The 14,664-nt window shown below is 39.2% G+C and overlaps 1 protein-coding gene across 28 annotated transcripts in view; it reads left to right on the top strand.

Annotated features, from left to right (window-relative positions):
- The window catches only part of LOC126874402 (basement membrane-specific heparan sulfate proteoglycan core protein-like), a 196,933-nt gene that overhangs the window by 103,846 nt on the left and 78,423 nt on the right, over window positions 1-14,664 (top strand). The gene's annotated exons all lie outside the window — the stretch shown is intronic.

Genomic DNA, 14,664 nt, shown 5'->3' with positions numbered 1-14,664 from the left:
GCTTCTTTTTCTAATAGAAAATATTCGTTCGAGTAGAAAATATTCGATTTCGTCATATTTATTTGTAAATCGTTCATTAAATCCTCGAAAGGAGAATTTTAAGCTGTGTAGTGAAGGGAACTGCTATTAATGTATTCGACTGCATTATTATATAATATTATAAGGAATGTTGAAGAAAGGATTATATTGAAATATGATTGACATAAATAAATTACGAGTCGGTAATCAATAAGTCAATCGAAGTTTAACGCTAATGAAATAAATTTAAATATTCATCGCGTCACATAATACCGAATTATAAATCAAGTTGAATCAGTAATGTTCTAATTAATATAAAAAGTTTCAATAATATAACTAAAATTATATCGACCAAATTCCACTCCATCTTACGTATTATGCATGTGTCCCATATTTGACAATTTTGTTTGCATAATGTGAAACAGTTTTACGTGTATAAATATCAGCTGTCCATCGATGAGGACGATCATTCGATGTGATATTTTTATGTTGCATAATAAATGTGTGGAGACCGGTTGGATCCGACCCGAAATGAATTTTCAATGGAATCTGGTTGAACGGTGGAAAAAACTGTTGTCGGATTTGGTTGTTCCAACGTCAGGGTTAGCTCCAGAGCGAAAATCTCACTTACGTTCGTTCTCGAAATCGTATCGTGCGCCTCCTCGCATTATGCATTAATGAAGAGCACTCGAAGGCGTCGTCGGTATCGATTGCGCGGCCGTTTGTTCCCTAACGCGACGAAAAATCGCGTGAAACGTTTCCACGAAGGGTTGCACCAGGAATTTTATCTCGCCGACCTAACACGATTCGATTAAATTCTATTCAAAATGAATTTACGACGCAGATATAACTGTGACAGACCTTCAGATTTAGCGTGGAGTGAAATTCAGGCGACTTAAAACCGAAGATAAAATTAACCGGGTCGATGTCAGATTAAATTGAAATTCGTAGTTGTTGTGTCTATCGCAGCTTATTCCAGGCATAGCTCGAACCTGAGATTTACGATATATCAAACCTGAGTTAAACGTGGCGTATTTGAAACTGTTGCTCACGAGAAATCGTATTAACTTAACCCACCCGTAAATAGCATTCGATCCACGTGAAACTAATTTAAAGGTAACCTAGACCTTAAACTTAGCGTACAGCTTAACCCAGTTCAGGCGATCGTTGTATCAACACGACGCTTCGTTTGCCATATTCTTTTCGATCGACCTACATTATCGAATCTACGTCTTGACCTTGCGACTCAGCGAAAGAATTCCAAAAACTTCGCCCGATACCTTCCTCGTCGCGCACCCCCCCCCCCCCCTCCCCCAACCAGATTCTAGAAATTGCAAAAGATGTGGAGAAATCGAGATATTTTTAACAATACGACGAACCATTGCTTGGTCCTTAGTAAATAAAATTACGAATTAAGCTGAGTCAAATGAACGCTCACCCGAACCACGAATTAAATGGAAAGAAAAATCGAAGCTCGAACCTCCATCTCGAAGGAAGATTCGCTGGAAATTGTGTTAACTTGCGTTACGAAAGGGGACAAAGGCTGGCGGAGAATCGCGCGAAACTTAATAGAAATATCTCTGGTGTGCGCTGAAAAGGGGGTTCGTTATATGAAAATGACGACATACACGAAAAGAGCGGGTAGCGGACGTCTTTGATTAATGTAAGGCTCAAAGCGAACGGAAGGCAGATGATGATGATTTCCACGACTTTTATAAGCCACCGGAGATTCGCACTTGTCATCGACAAAGCGTCCACTGTTTAGCGTCGTTCACCCTGACGATAGATTTTTCTCTACCCGCCAACTGCCCCCCACTCCTCGCCCATCTGCCCTATCGGTGTTCTTCTTTCCACTAGCATCCCCACCACTTGTGCCGCGGCTCCAACGTACTCACGTTTAATTGCATGATGCTAGGGGCCGCGATGTATTTTCAGGGTAAACCCTACGCTGTTGCTCTTGCTAAAAAATACGACAGCGAGAGAAAAGGACGAGGCAGCGGGTTAAACGCGTGGATGGTAGAACAAGGGAGAGAGAAAGGCATAGGGAGGAAACAGAGGGAAAGAAATGAGTCCTTTTACGAGCTGGCTGCGTGGCGGCCCGTGAATATCATTTTCGGGATGAAACAATCGCGCAGACCGTTGCTTGCCGCGTACAGGGCGTATGTACAGTTGTGTCTCTTTTCAGCCAGTGCACACACTCGCCCTCTGTACACTCCGTCTCGTACTAGCTGGTCGATCGTCCACGGCATAAATTATCGTTAGGTGAAAAGGATTCGCAACCGCGCCGCTGTTCCTAGATGAGCAACCGAATTTTCATGCTGTCCTGTTTGGCGTTTTTACGTTGCTCCGCGCGGCGGAGACTGTCTAAAGTAACTGGCGGCTTTAGCGCCCATTCGTGGGTGTCAGGGCAGCCTAATTCCGGAGGAAACGGGACAGAGTTAGGTTAACAGGCAGTCGATTGATTATGGTGGTACAGTAATTATGCAGTTACGTAGTTTAAGCGTGGTATGTAACTGCGTGGTCGGGTTAAAATAGGGAAAAGCAGTTTGCAGAGGATTGTACAATAAAAACTTTAGGAAAGCAGTGAATTAAGAGTTGCGCGTAGAGTGGCTCGCGAATATTTGGACACCGTGGTGTGCCAGACGTTATTGTTACGCAGGTATGTTTGTTTATAACAGTCAAGTAGCTGACTATGTTTTAATGCGTTAAAGTAGATAACGTAGTTGGTAGAAATTAATTAGTAAGTAATAAGGTTGGAAATTCTTGGAAATTCAGATAAAGTATTTTATTCTATCCACTGTTTTTCCTTATTGTCCTTTTTCTAAGAGACTTTTTAATCGTATTATCATCTACGCTAATCTATTCGCTATCTGAGACCGTATAAGGTTATGGTTACAGCAGATGTGTATTCCGATGAATGTCATTCCGAGCAATGACTCATTTAAACGTCGTAATCTGTATGCTCGTAAGAATCGATTGCATCTACGAAAAGTAGTAAAGCCGTATATTAACTCTGACCATTTTGACTTCAGTTCTGTCTTAGAGGTAACAAGTCAATTTAACACTGCGACATCGTGCGACAAATTAACGAGACACGTCGTAGCGGATTACGTTTTGTCTTTTCTCTTTTTTTTTCTTTGGTCCCTGGATCTTTTTTATGTTCAGCACAACCTAATAGCTCTAATTTGTATTACTATGAAGATGGCGTGAATTGCTGTTTGTGACATGAATAATTAGATCACGTACGATCTCAATCACGGTGGTTTTTCAATGAAGAATAGACTGGATAATTGTTCTTTGCATGCATCGCATAAACCGTATATTTTATGTTAACGATATCGGATGAATATGTATTACGATTCTGAAATCGGGAGGAAGAATTAACGTTTTACTGTTTGAAATGCCGATATAAGTTAAAAGAGAGAAAATTGGATTATTTTCTACTTTTAATACGAAACGAAGTAAAATTTACGCCATAAGAGGGGACCGTAACGTTGTAACTTTAAATCTACGTTTCACGCGAGCTACGTCGAACTGTTTCATGAAAAATAATTCAGTCAAGATCGAGAATAACGATCACGGCCGCGAATGAAGTTACATGACAATCGTAATTGTGATTCTGCGAGCATTGTGATAAATGATTGTTAGTGCTCATGCATACCGTCTTTTCTACATATCCGTACGAATATGATAAGGTATCTTTCACTCACTCTAAAGACAACACATCTCGAATTGCCGAGATTGTTTAGCTGTTGGCTCTCGCTGCTCTCACGCCATCTTATCTGGCGTCAGAATTTCGCGACTGCTTATCACGGCGAGTTATTGTACTATTACAATATTATACTATTATGCCATTATACCATTACCATGACTGGTGGTTGGTAAGTCAGTGTTGATAAAATAGGCGTAATTGATACCAGTAACCAAAAACCTATCGATAACCAAGGACCGAAAAGTAAAGTTTCTCGAGTCAATTGCGAGTACAATAGAATCTCGATTATCCTAAATGACGCGATCGCGGGAATATTATTCAAAAATTCGGATAATACGGAAAGGATTTTATTATATTTTGGTAAATCGTACGATAAAACGATAGAAAATATTTTGACAATGTTACATTATACACGTATTTAGGTTTCTTAATTATTTAATTGGTCGAAAGTTCGATCAACAGCTCCCACAATAGACTATTTACGCTTTCACACTGTTTGTGTTAAAATTGTTTGAAAAGAATGAAGTCAGATTAAAATTCAAAGCACTTTGGATAATACGGCACTCGGCTAACCTCAATATCTCGAATTCAGCCCCTAAATTTATACTTCAGCTAATACAATTATATCAGATTATCGCGAAAGTTGCTTTTGTTTTACAAGGAAATAATAGTTTCATATTATTTTTTGTTCTATTATTACAGAATCGATCATAATTCGATAAAATAATGCGAAACGAAAAACGTTGCATCTATTATTTTCTTCTAAAACGAAAGCAACTTTCGGGATAACCTAATACTATAAACTCGATCGATAACGCTTTGGCCAGTGACTCGACATTTTCCATTATCGAATAATTCGAAGAAATAGTCCTTCATTCGGCATTATTCGCCGCCAGATTCCAGTCATCGTATCCCTTAAGTTCGAAGACATACGTCCACGAAGCGTCGTTCCATAGACACGCATATTAGAGACGTGGCACAGTTTTCTACACGTTTCTGTGCTTTGAGCAATGTAAAACAATGCGCGTTCTTCTTCCGCGAGGTAGCATCGTGCGTTCGTCACGATTTTCATTCGTCGTGACGCCTGCTACATGACATCGCTAGTGCGCGGCGTATATTGCATCGCTTCTTTCACTGTCGGCTTCTCTTTTAAACGCAGCCTGCCCTAGCGATCATTGCAGCGTCGGCAAACAGGCGATCCTACGTCAAAAACCAAGTCGAAAACGTACAATACAATTTTTTAGCCGACTGTGCTAGGAGAAGAGGAAAGGCTATCGTGTTTGGTTTTAACCTATGTATGTATGTACGTATGTAGATGTCTCTGTCTGTGCTTACGTTTGTGTAACTTAAAAACGTTTCAACCGATTCAAACTTTGCAGGTTTCGATCGATTCGTCTCGGCAGAGTGTTGTAGGTTATGTAGGAATATCGAAGAAAAAAAGGAAGGAAAAGCAAAATGGCGGGAGATATAGGTAGAAATGCGAAAAGAACGTGCATACCGCGTCGTTAAATCGCTGAATTCAGGAAAGGAATGTGTCTACCTTTTTCCTTATTACGTATAACGTACTTACCTGTAGGTTTCGTCTCGGTGTGAAGAAAAATTAAAGTAGAAGAGAAAGATTCGACTAAATAAATATTTTAAGAAAACGGTACCCGACAACCAAGTTAAAACTGACCAAAGCTAAAAAAAAAAAAAAAAAGAAAATAGCTGTACGTATGTGCTTCACTGAAAAATACGTGTGGTACACATTCAGATATTTTTAAGTAAGTGACGTAGCTACGGAATTTAGAGTAGTAACGTTTAAAATAATGGCGTAGTCGAACGCTCGCAGCATTTACACAATCTTATCGTCATTTTTTCGTCGTCAGTTTTTAATCGCCATCGTGACGACTTTTAATCGTCATTGTGACCATTTTTAATCAGTGTCGACTACGGCGTTTTGTAAACGTTACTTATCCTCCAAATTCTTTATAATTGTATAAATTGTATAAATTAAAATTGTGATATCAGCTACTTGCGATATATCTAAATGTGTACTTGTTCGTATTTCTGTGTGAAACACATACATATTGTTTTGCCTATGTCCGAACTAGACGGGAGCAGGTAATCGACAAGAAGTTATTTTAGCCGCGAAACTAAAAATGGAAAACGTAGAATAAAGTTTGCTCGCGGGACGCGCCATTTGCAAGGAAGCAATATTTTCATTTATCAAATACTTAATATAACATGTTCAAATTTTACTTTCCGGGAAACCAGGTCACAAACAGAAAAATTGCATTCCACGCTCTTTACTTATCATTTGCGCGCTGAATAATCTGCTTTTTGTTCATTCATATTCAGTTTGCAATCAGCTAAGTTGATATATATCAGAGGAATTTTCAAATTGGATTCCATCGAAGACAAGACGACGTATTAAGGATTTATAAATGAATAAATAAATGGAAAATATAGGTTAAATCTTTACAAATATTAATATTTATTAATGCAATACAATATTTATAGAACATCAATATTTATAAACATATATTTTGTTCACGTAGAATTATTGCCTTATCGATCGTATCATGATTTCTAGGGCATTGCCGTATGTATAGTTATTATTGCAGTTTCTGACCAAAGAATTAATTAAACAAAACGAGAGATATGCGAGATATGCTGCGTTTTTATATTCTATTCGCTAGACCTTGACGTTTATCAAAATCTTATCTTCGCCATATATTTACGTTGACGTATATTTATTGTTGTTGTTTCTAGCAATGGTTCCATTATTTGCACAAAACTTTTCCCTCTCTTGACGCATCTTGTACACTGCGTGCGATATCTGTCTTCATCTACTGCTAATCTGTCTGTAATTTAAGCATTTATCTCCTGGTTTTCTCATCATTGGAAGTAGCACTTGTTTCACTCGTCCTTTCAGAGGTCTCTATGATACTTATATATAGTTAACAGTATATTATACTAAGAAACTTTGTGTTTCTATATATTGTTCCTTTTTGGTATTTTTGTACGCGTATAGTCAATACTTTCAGGCTAATGAACATTAAATATTTATATATAATACTAAGAAACTTTGTGTTCCTACAAATTGTTTCTCTTTGGTATTTTTGTACGCGTACAGTCAATACTTTCGGAACAATAAGTATTAAATATTTATAGTAATAGTAAGAAACTTTGTGTTCCTATAAATTGTTTTTTTCTCTTTTTTTGGTATTTTTGTATGCGTACAGTCAATACTTTCAGAACAATGAGTATTAAATACTTATAGTAATAGTAAGAAACTTTGTGTTCCTATAAATTGTTTTTCTCTTTTTTTTTTGGTATTTTTGTATGCGTACAGTCAATACTTTCAGAACAATAAGTATTAAATACTTTTAGTAATAGTAAGAAACTTTGTGTTCCTATAAATTGTTTTTTTCTCTTTTTTTGGTATTTTTGTATGCGTACAGTCAATACTTTCAGAACAATGAGTATTAAATACTTGTAGTAATACTAAGAAACTTTGTTTTCCTATAAATTGTTTCTTTTTGGTATTTTTGTACGCGTACAGTCAATACTTTCAGGCCAATGAACATTATATACTTGTATATAATACAGAAAGCTTTGTATTTCTACAAATTATTCATCATTCTTTTTTTGGTATTTTTGTATGCGTACAGTCGATACTTTCAAAACAATGAACATTTTTACCAGTTACTTGATAAATTACCGCGAAAAGATACCGAGAATTCCTTTTTTAAATTACGTCGATGCGCATTCTTCTTCTACCCATTCTCTTGATCTCGAGTGTTTACTCCTTCGACGCGCCACAAAGAAGCTTAGATATAATCCGCGCGATTCCCATCAAAATCGAAGAGCTTGCACCAATAAGGGAGCAGTTGCACGTTGTCTAAACGTACATTGAATGGGCGAAAAAGCAGTACGACAAGCGTAACATTCATATTCGAAGTTTCACACTCAGGAGCACAACACAAGTTTACTATTGGGTTGGTAACTAAGTGATTGCGGATTTTGTCATTAGATGGTAATGACTCATGAGTTCAGTAATTCAAGCGTATACTTCCAACACTTGTCAGAGAGGTTTCAAACTTTCTCCTACAGTCTCAATCATGTTGGGGTTCTGCTGAAACTCTAGGTTTGGATGAAATCTTTCAATGTTTGCGAAAGTTTGTAGGCTTGATCTAAGTCAGATTTAAAATTTGTCCATCTCCAAGAATGTTAACAATGAAATAAAATATTCCAAAATTCAGTAACTCGAACGTAGACTCCCAACACTTGTCAGAGACATTTCAAACTTTTTGGTAGAATCTCATTCAGATTGAGATTCTGTTGGAATTCTCCTGTAATCTGTAGGTTTGGATGAAATCTTTCAATGTTTGCGAAAGTTTGTAGGCCTGATCTAAGTCAGATTTAAAATTTGCCAATCTCCAAGAATGTTAACAATGAAATAAAATATTCCAAAATTCAGTAACTCGAACATAGACTCCCAACACTTGTCAGAGGCATTTCAAACTTTCTCCTACAATCTCAATCACGTTGGGGTTCTGTTGAAACTCTGTTGCAATCTCTAGGTTTGGATGAAATCTTCCAATGTTTGCGAAAGTTTGTAGGCCTGATCTAAGTTAGATTTAAAATTTGTCCATCTCCAAGAATGTTAACAATGAAATAAAATATTCCAAAATTCAGTAACTCGAACGTAGACTCCCAACACTTGTCAGAGACATTTCAAACTTTTTGGTAGAATCTCATTCAGATTGAGATTCTGTTGGAATTCTCCTGTAATCTGTAGGTTTGGATGAAATCTTCCAATGTTTGCGAAAGTTTGTAGGCCTGATCTAAGTCAGATTTAAAATTTGCCAATCTCCAAGAATGTTAACAATGAAATAAAATATTCCAAAATTCAGTAACTCGAACATAGACTCCCAACACTTGTCAGAGACATTTCAAACTTTTTCCTACAATCTCAATCACGTTGGGGTTCTGTTGAAACTCTGTTGCAATCTCTAGATTTGGATGAAATCTTCCAATGTTTGCGAAAGTTTGTAGGCCTGATCTAAGTCAGATTTAAAATTTGTCCATCTCCAAGAATGTTAACAATGAAATAAAATATTGCAAAATTCAGTAACTCGAACGTAGACTCCCAACACTTGTCAGAGACATTTCAAAATTTTTCCTACAATCTCATTGAGATTGAGATACTGTTGAAACTCTATTGCAATCTCTACGTTCGGATTCGATCATACAGAGTTGGTTGCAAATCGCTATAATGATTTTTATATCGTTGGAAGGATACGCAAAGCGTAATCGTGCAGCTCGTCAGATCGAAAGAGATATATCGAACTGCGGTAGTTGATAGCGAATATTGATGACACCTTGTCATTATTTCCGAATGAAAAGGACTTCAATCCCGTGTCCGTTCGTATTCCAAGCCCATTGAAATCAAACTGCGAGATCGTTCCATTAACGGACGTCGTAAATTCTCGTTGACACGACGCAGCTTCCAGCTTCGATCGACGGTCACCCCCTTCGACCGTTTCATCTTTAATACCTTTCAACCAAGTTTTACGAACGATCAACTCGAAGAAACAGAGAAAAAACGACAAGGCAAGAAAAAAAAAGAGAAGAAAAGAGGGGGAAAACCATTTAACATTTGAACGACGAAGCACGCCAATTGTTGTTCTAACTGAAATTTGTCTCATGTACGAAGAATCCTAAAATAATATGTTCTATTTGACATAATCGCGTAGCAACGTAGAAACATAAAGTATGAATAAGTGTTTCAAACAGCACGTAATTTATGCACTCCGGTACCTTTCCTTTCTTCTTGCAATTCCCATTTCTTCTTCTGTCTCTTCAGTCTCTTCCTTTCTTCGTTTCATTTTTTTCTTTTCCCCCTTTTTCCCTCCTCTTTCTTCCTATTCTTCCTTTCTTCCTACATTCAGTTCCCTTTTTTTTCTTCCTTCTCTCTTCTCCTTTGCTTCCACTTCCACTCCGTGCCCACTAATTCGCCATTCGTGTGCCGTACGGTAGCCTGGCTATTCAACGAAAGCCACATTTTTCATGTTGGCGGTAAGAGCAGCTCTAACAGCAAAGTTTACGAAATACCAGGACGATATACTCTTCTTTGCTTCGCAACTCGCGTCCTTTCTAATTTGCTCTCCGCGCGTCATACGTTCCGCGTTCTCGTTACTTCTCCAAAGATTCGCAACTCCCTTCATCAGATCGAACACGAGCGCAGGGACAATTCGTCGTTTGCCGCTTCGATCAAACTCGTGTAAGCAGCAAACAGCCTCGAGTCCAAGCGAAAACCATGTCCGCGAACCGACGTTCTTGCGTAATTCTTTATCGCCACGTTTAACGACGCCTGATACCTCGACTGTTCGCAAAGCTGCTTGCGAACGCGACAGAACACGAAAAAAAAAAAAAAAAGAAAAAAGAAAGGAGAAAAGACGGAAGGGGATAAAAAGCTAAGCTAACGTGTAAGACGAGGTCGTAACGTTAATCCAGGCGGAAGCTTCCTTATTATTTATTAATACGTTTACGATTGCGCGATAAAGCAGAGCGAAGTTGAGGAACTGCAACGAGTCTAATGGCTGGCAAACCGGGAACTTCCATAACCGGCGTTAACGATCGGCTTTGTTTATGCCTTCTTCCTTCCAACCATCGCCCCCGTGCCCGGGATAATTCGATTTGTCGCGGCCAGTTTCCTTCTTTTACGTGATCGACGTTCACCCTTCGTCACGTGCCGGCCAGGCATCGGTTTTTCATTTGCCACGGGGCGGCCTGTTGCCTGCTGTTGTCGGGGCGTTCGCTTTCGGTAAAACAATCGGCGCGCCTTGTTCCCAGAATCTCCCTTAGCAAGATTTATTAAAAGCTTCGTCGAGGAAGATGGCAGATATTACAGTCGACTATGTATTTGTATTTCTTTACATTGTTGTACCAGCCTACGCATTGTTGCAGCGGGTTCTGCAATTTTCCAGCAATTTGAGCAAAGGAAAATCGACTGGGAATCGATCGAGTGACTTTCGTGGGACGCGCTAACGAGTTCATAGCCGACTGATATTCATCGATTTTGTCATTAGATGGCGATGACAAAAGATACGAAAATTTTCTGTTATTTTCAATTTTCTGAAAACCGTCGCCGATTTAACTCAGCGTAGTTTCTTTCGGTAAAATAAAACGTGGACGATTTTACGTCAGCCGCATACTTGGCCGGCCATAAACCGGTGGTCACAAATTGGTCGCAGTTATTCGCATAAACGCCACACGAGAACATTTTTTTACGCCATACGAGCAGATTTTTCCATGTTTCTCTCTCTCTCTCTCTCTCTCTTTCTTTCTATTTAAGTCTTGCCGGTGTTTTTCCTTCTCCCCTCTGCTCACGATTTTCCTCTCACCTCTGGCGCAATTCTGGCGAATCCGATGGACGAAGCCGTGAAATCTGGGTTACCCGCCCCCTGGAATAATTAACGTCGAATGATCGTTTTTATTAGCTCGTAAATTTTGTAAATACCAGTGAAAAATCTGCCAGCTCTTGGCCACTTTTCTGTCCATTTATAAACGCCAGGCGATTTAACGATCCAGCTGGCGTCGTTTCTGATCGACGATAGTTGAAAATAATATCTTGGCCTCTCGTGTTCCGCGTTATCAAAACTGACGGAAGTTAGCTTGCGTTGCGAGTTCAGTTTCAAATCGATCGAATCTCACATCGAATGATTTGACTAACTGTAGGAAGATTAGGCCTGCAGCTCGTGTTAGAACCTTTCTGACCCGGCGTAAGCGTAAGCTTCTTCCGCTAACGAGGTGTGCGACGTGGGCCGAGTTTAGAGCCGCGTCGTGTTTTAACTTGTCTCTCAGGCTTTTTCAAAGACGTACAAATGTTCGTGGTTCTGCTTAGTAACGTGTTTTCTACGTTACTCGATAGATTTAAAACAGTCGACAGTCGTGGGATTCGGTTGGATCAAGTTTCACGCTAGGACCGCAAACCTCTGTGACTAACAGACCTACCGATAGTCGACACGAAGCTATTTCTACCAAAACCAGTGAAAATGACTGGTTTAAAAAATACGTAATAGTAGAATATTTGTATATTTATTGATTTATTCTTTCTTACGGAAGCAATTCCATGTTACGTGGTACATTTTTGCTATTATTAATCCATTTGGGTTCCCTGAACGAGGGTTGACACATTTGTAAAATCGTAGAACCAGTTAGTTTCACTGCTGTGGTATTTCCAGCGTTAGCATCTAGCGATCCAGCGGTCGATCCGGAATTTTCCTGATAACTCACATCCTCGTATCGAATGATACGCGGTAAAAATTTGAAAAGCATATGGCAAGTTGTAGAAAACGAGGAAACTCGCTAATTGGGGCTCGATAAACAGATTACAGGACTCCTGTACACTTTGACAAGTGCCGGTCATTTTCACTGCTATTGAATACATAAAAAACAAAATAAAATTCGTTATATTATTCTTTTAGTTATCGTTGCGAAGGTCATTACATCATTGCGGTAAAAAATATAACACGAAGTAGGAATTTTAAAATAAAATCGTAGAACCAGTCATTTTCACTGCTGTGGTATTTCCAGCGTTAGCATCTAGCGATCCAGCGGTCGATCCGGAATTTTCCTGATAACTGACATCCTCGTATTGAATGATACGCGGTAAAAATTTGAAAAATATATGGCAAGTTGTAAAAAACGAGGAAACTCGCTAATTGGGGCTCGATAAACAGATTACAGGACTCCTGTACACTTTGACAAGTGCCAGTCATTTTCACTGCTATTGGTATAAGTAGATACAGAATTATTTTCAGCTTGAATACATGAAAAACAAAATAAATATTCTTTTAGTTATCGTTGCGAAGGTCATTACACCATTGCGGTAAAAAATATAACACGAAGTAGGAATTTTAAAATAGAATTGTAAAACCAGACAATTTCACTGGTGTGGTAGTTCTAACGTTAAAGAAGTATGTGTCTGCCTGAATAAAAGTTTCATTTTACCAAAAATATCTAGCGTCTGTTTAATAATCGCAGATGCCCTTAGCTGGAACTGTAGCAGGTTCAAAGTTAAACCTGCAACAATTCCTTTAGGCTTCGGTATAGGTCATTTGCCTCGTGGATTATTTCTCGGATCAGTCGAGAGAAATAAGTGGGAACAACGTGGATATTCGAACAATACTCGTTGCCCATAGTGACCGGGTTGACCTCGGTAGGGCAAACCTGGTTCTGGCTAAATTAAGCGGCGGAAGGACATTCCCCCTGGTGAAAGAATAATCTTGCGGAATGTACGAAATATTCAAGGATCCGCCGACTATAATCGCGCTACGGTGGAGTAATTAAATCCTTCGCCGATTCGTTCGCCCGTGCAATATGCATGAGCAGATTTTTTCCTTCTTCTGTGGTCCGAAAGGAGAAGCGGAATAAGAAAAAGGCGACGAATAAAAGAAACGTAGCGGGCAAAGAAAGCATAAATCGCGATTTTCCCTTCCCAGCGAATAATCTCGGTGTATGCTGAGAATTTCCCGCGGTATTTAAAATGTAAACTCTTCGGGGGCTGCAGAGAGACAGAAAGAGAGAGAGAGAGTATTCCGTTGATCTTGCCCTTTCTTCACGTCACTCACCCGCAAATCGAGTCCTCGAATCATCCAATTAATCGACTGCCGATTATTCCGACCGCTAATTTCGACCGCTCTGACCGACTTATTTCCTAAACGATAACTTAACCGAGCGTGTGATATTTTGGATAAAAATTGTCAGATGTAAAATGCGAGGCAATTGGAAAAATATTGTTTTATATTTATAAGTAGAGATATCCGCTGTTACTGGCCAAAGAGCATTTCTTTCGGCAAATTATAGCTGGTTACCAGCGACGTGCAATTACGTTGCTTCGTAAGATACCAGAAATTCGTGGTAGAGTATCGACGAATTCCTCGATAAATTCCGGCAAAGTAAAACTACGTTGCTCTAAGTGAAACTTAGTGGATCTGGCGATCTTGTTGCAATTCTTAATATTTCGCTGATTTTTCTGCCTCCTCGCAGAATATCAGCGCGGACTAATTGGAAAAATTGCACGATGTAAAAGAGAGAAAAACGACGTGATTCTGTTCTCAGAAGAATTTTATCACCTGTGTAATCGATAACTAGCCACTGCATTTGCGGGATGGTTACGTCTTAATTACGTTTTAATCGCAGCCACCAGTTATATAATAGAAGGCAGGACTTTAAACTACACGATATTAAAAGAGCAAAAAGACGAATAAGAAAAGAAGTAGCTGCAAATTATTGATTTGCCTAAATCTGGATCCTGTCTACGCACACGAAACCCTAGCAAGCAACGTAGCATCGCTGGTTTTATTTCGATCGACTCGTAGGTCTAACGATTAATGCCACGATGTAACCTAAATCTGTAAGAAACTCGTCAAACAAATATAGACTTTACGAAATACGTTAATACTCGACGTGAAATTTCCATAGAAAATCGAAGTCTGATAGTGGATGAACATAACACTCGCCTTACTTATTCATGATCCTTCTTTCGACCCGAATGTAACTGGTTATTTTCGGATATTCGAACGTACTCGACATTGCCAGCCTCCTCTGTCGGAGTACACTTTGCCGATAGTTTTTGACGACCGTTATAGCGTCCCTCGTCGATCCAGCAAACGAGAAGAAACTTGTGTCTTATCGTTGCTCGACGTTATGAAAAGCCAAATTGATTCTCTGCACGAGCAATGCAGAACGTTCATCGAGGTATTAACCAGCCCGGAGACTATTTAAGTTGCAGTATCTCGAGCCTCTTCCCTTTCGTATCCGTTCTTCCGTGCTGTTTTCCAGTCGATACGAGCAAATTGTTTCGCCAGACGACGAAGACTATCGGCGTAGAACGCCTGGCAAATCCGATCGAGTTGACAAGTTTTGCAACCTCCGTCCCG

The sequence above is a fragment of the Bombus huntii genome, chromosome 16, assembly GCF_024542735.1.
Source record: "Bombus huntii isolate Logan2020A chromosome 16, iyBomHunt1.1, whole genome shotgun sequence".
In the NCBI taxonomy this organism is placed as follows: domain Eukaryota; kingdom Metazoa; phylum Arthropoda; class Insecta; order Hymenoptera; family Apidae; genus Bombus; species Bombus huntii.
The sequence above is the reverse complement of the archived record's forward strand: the minus strand, read 5'-3'. Positions and strand labels throughout refer to the sequence as shown.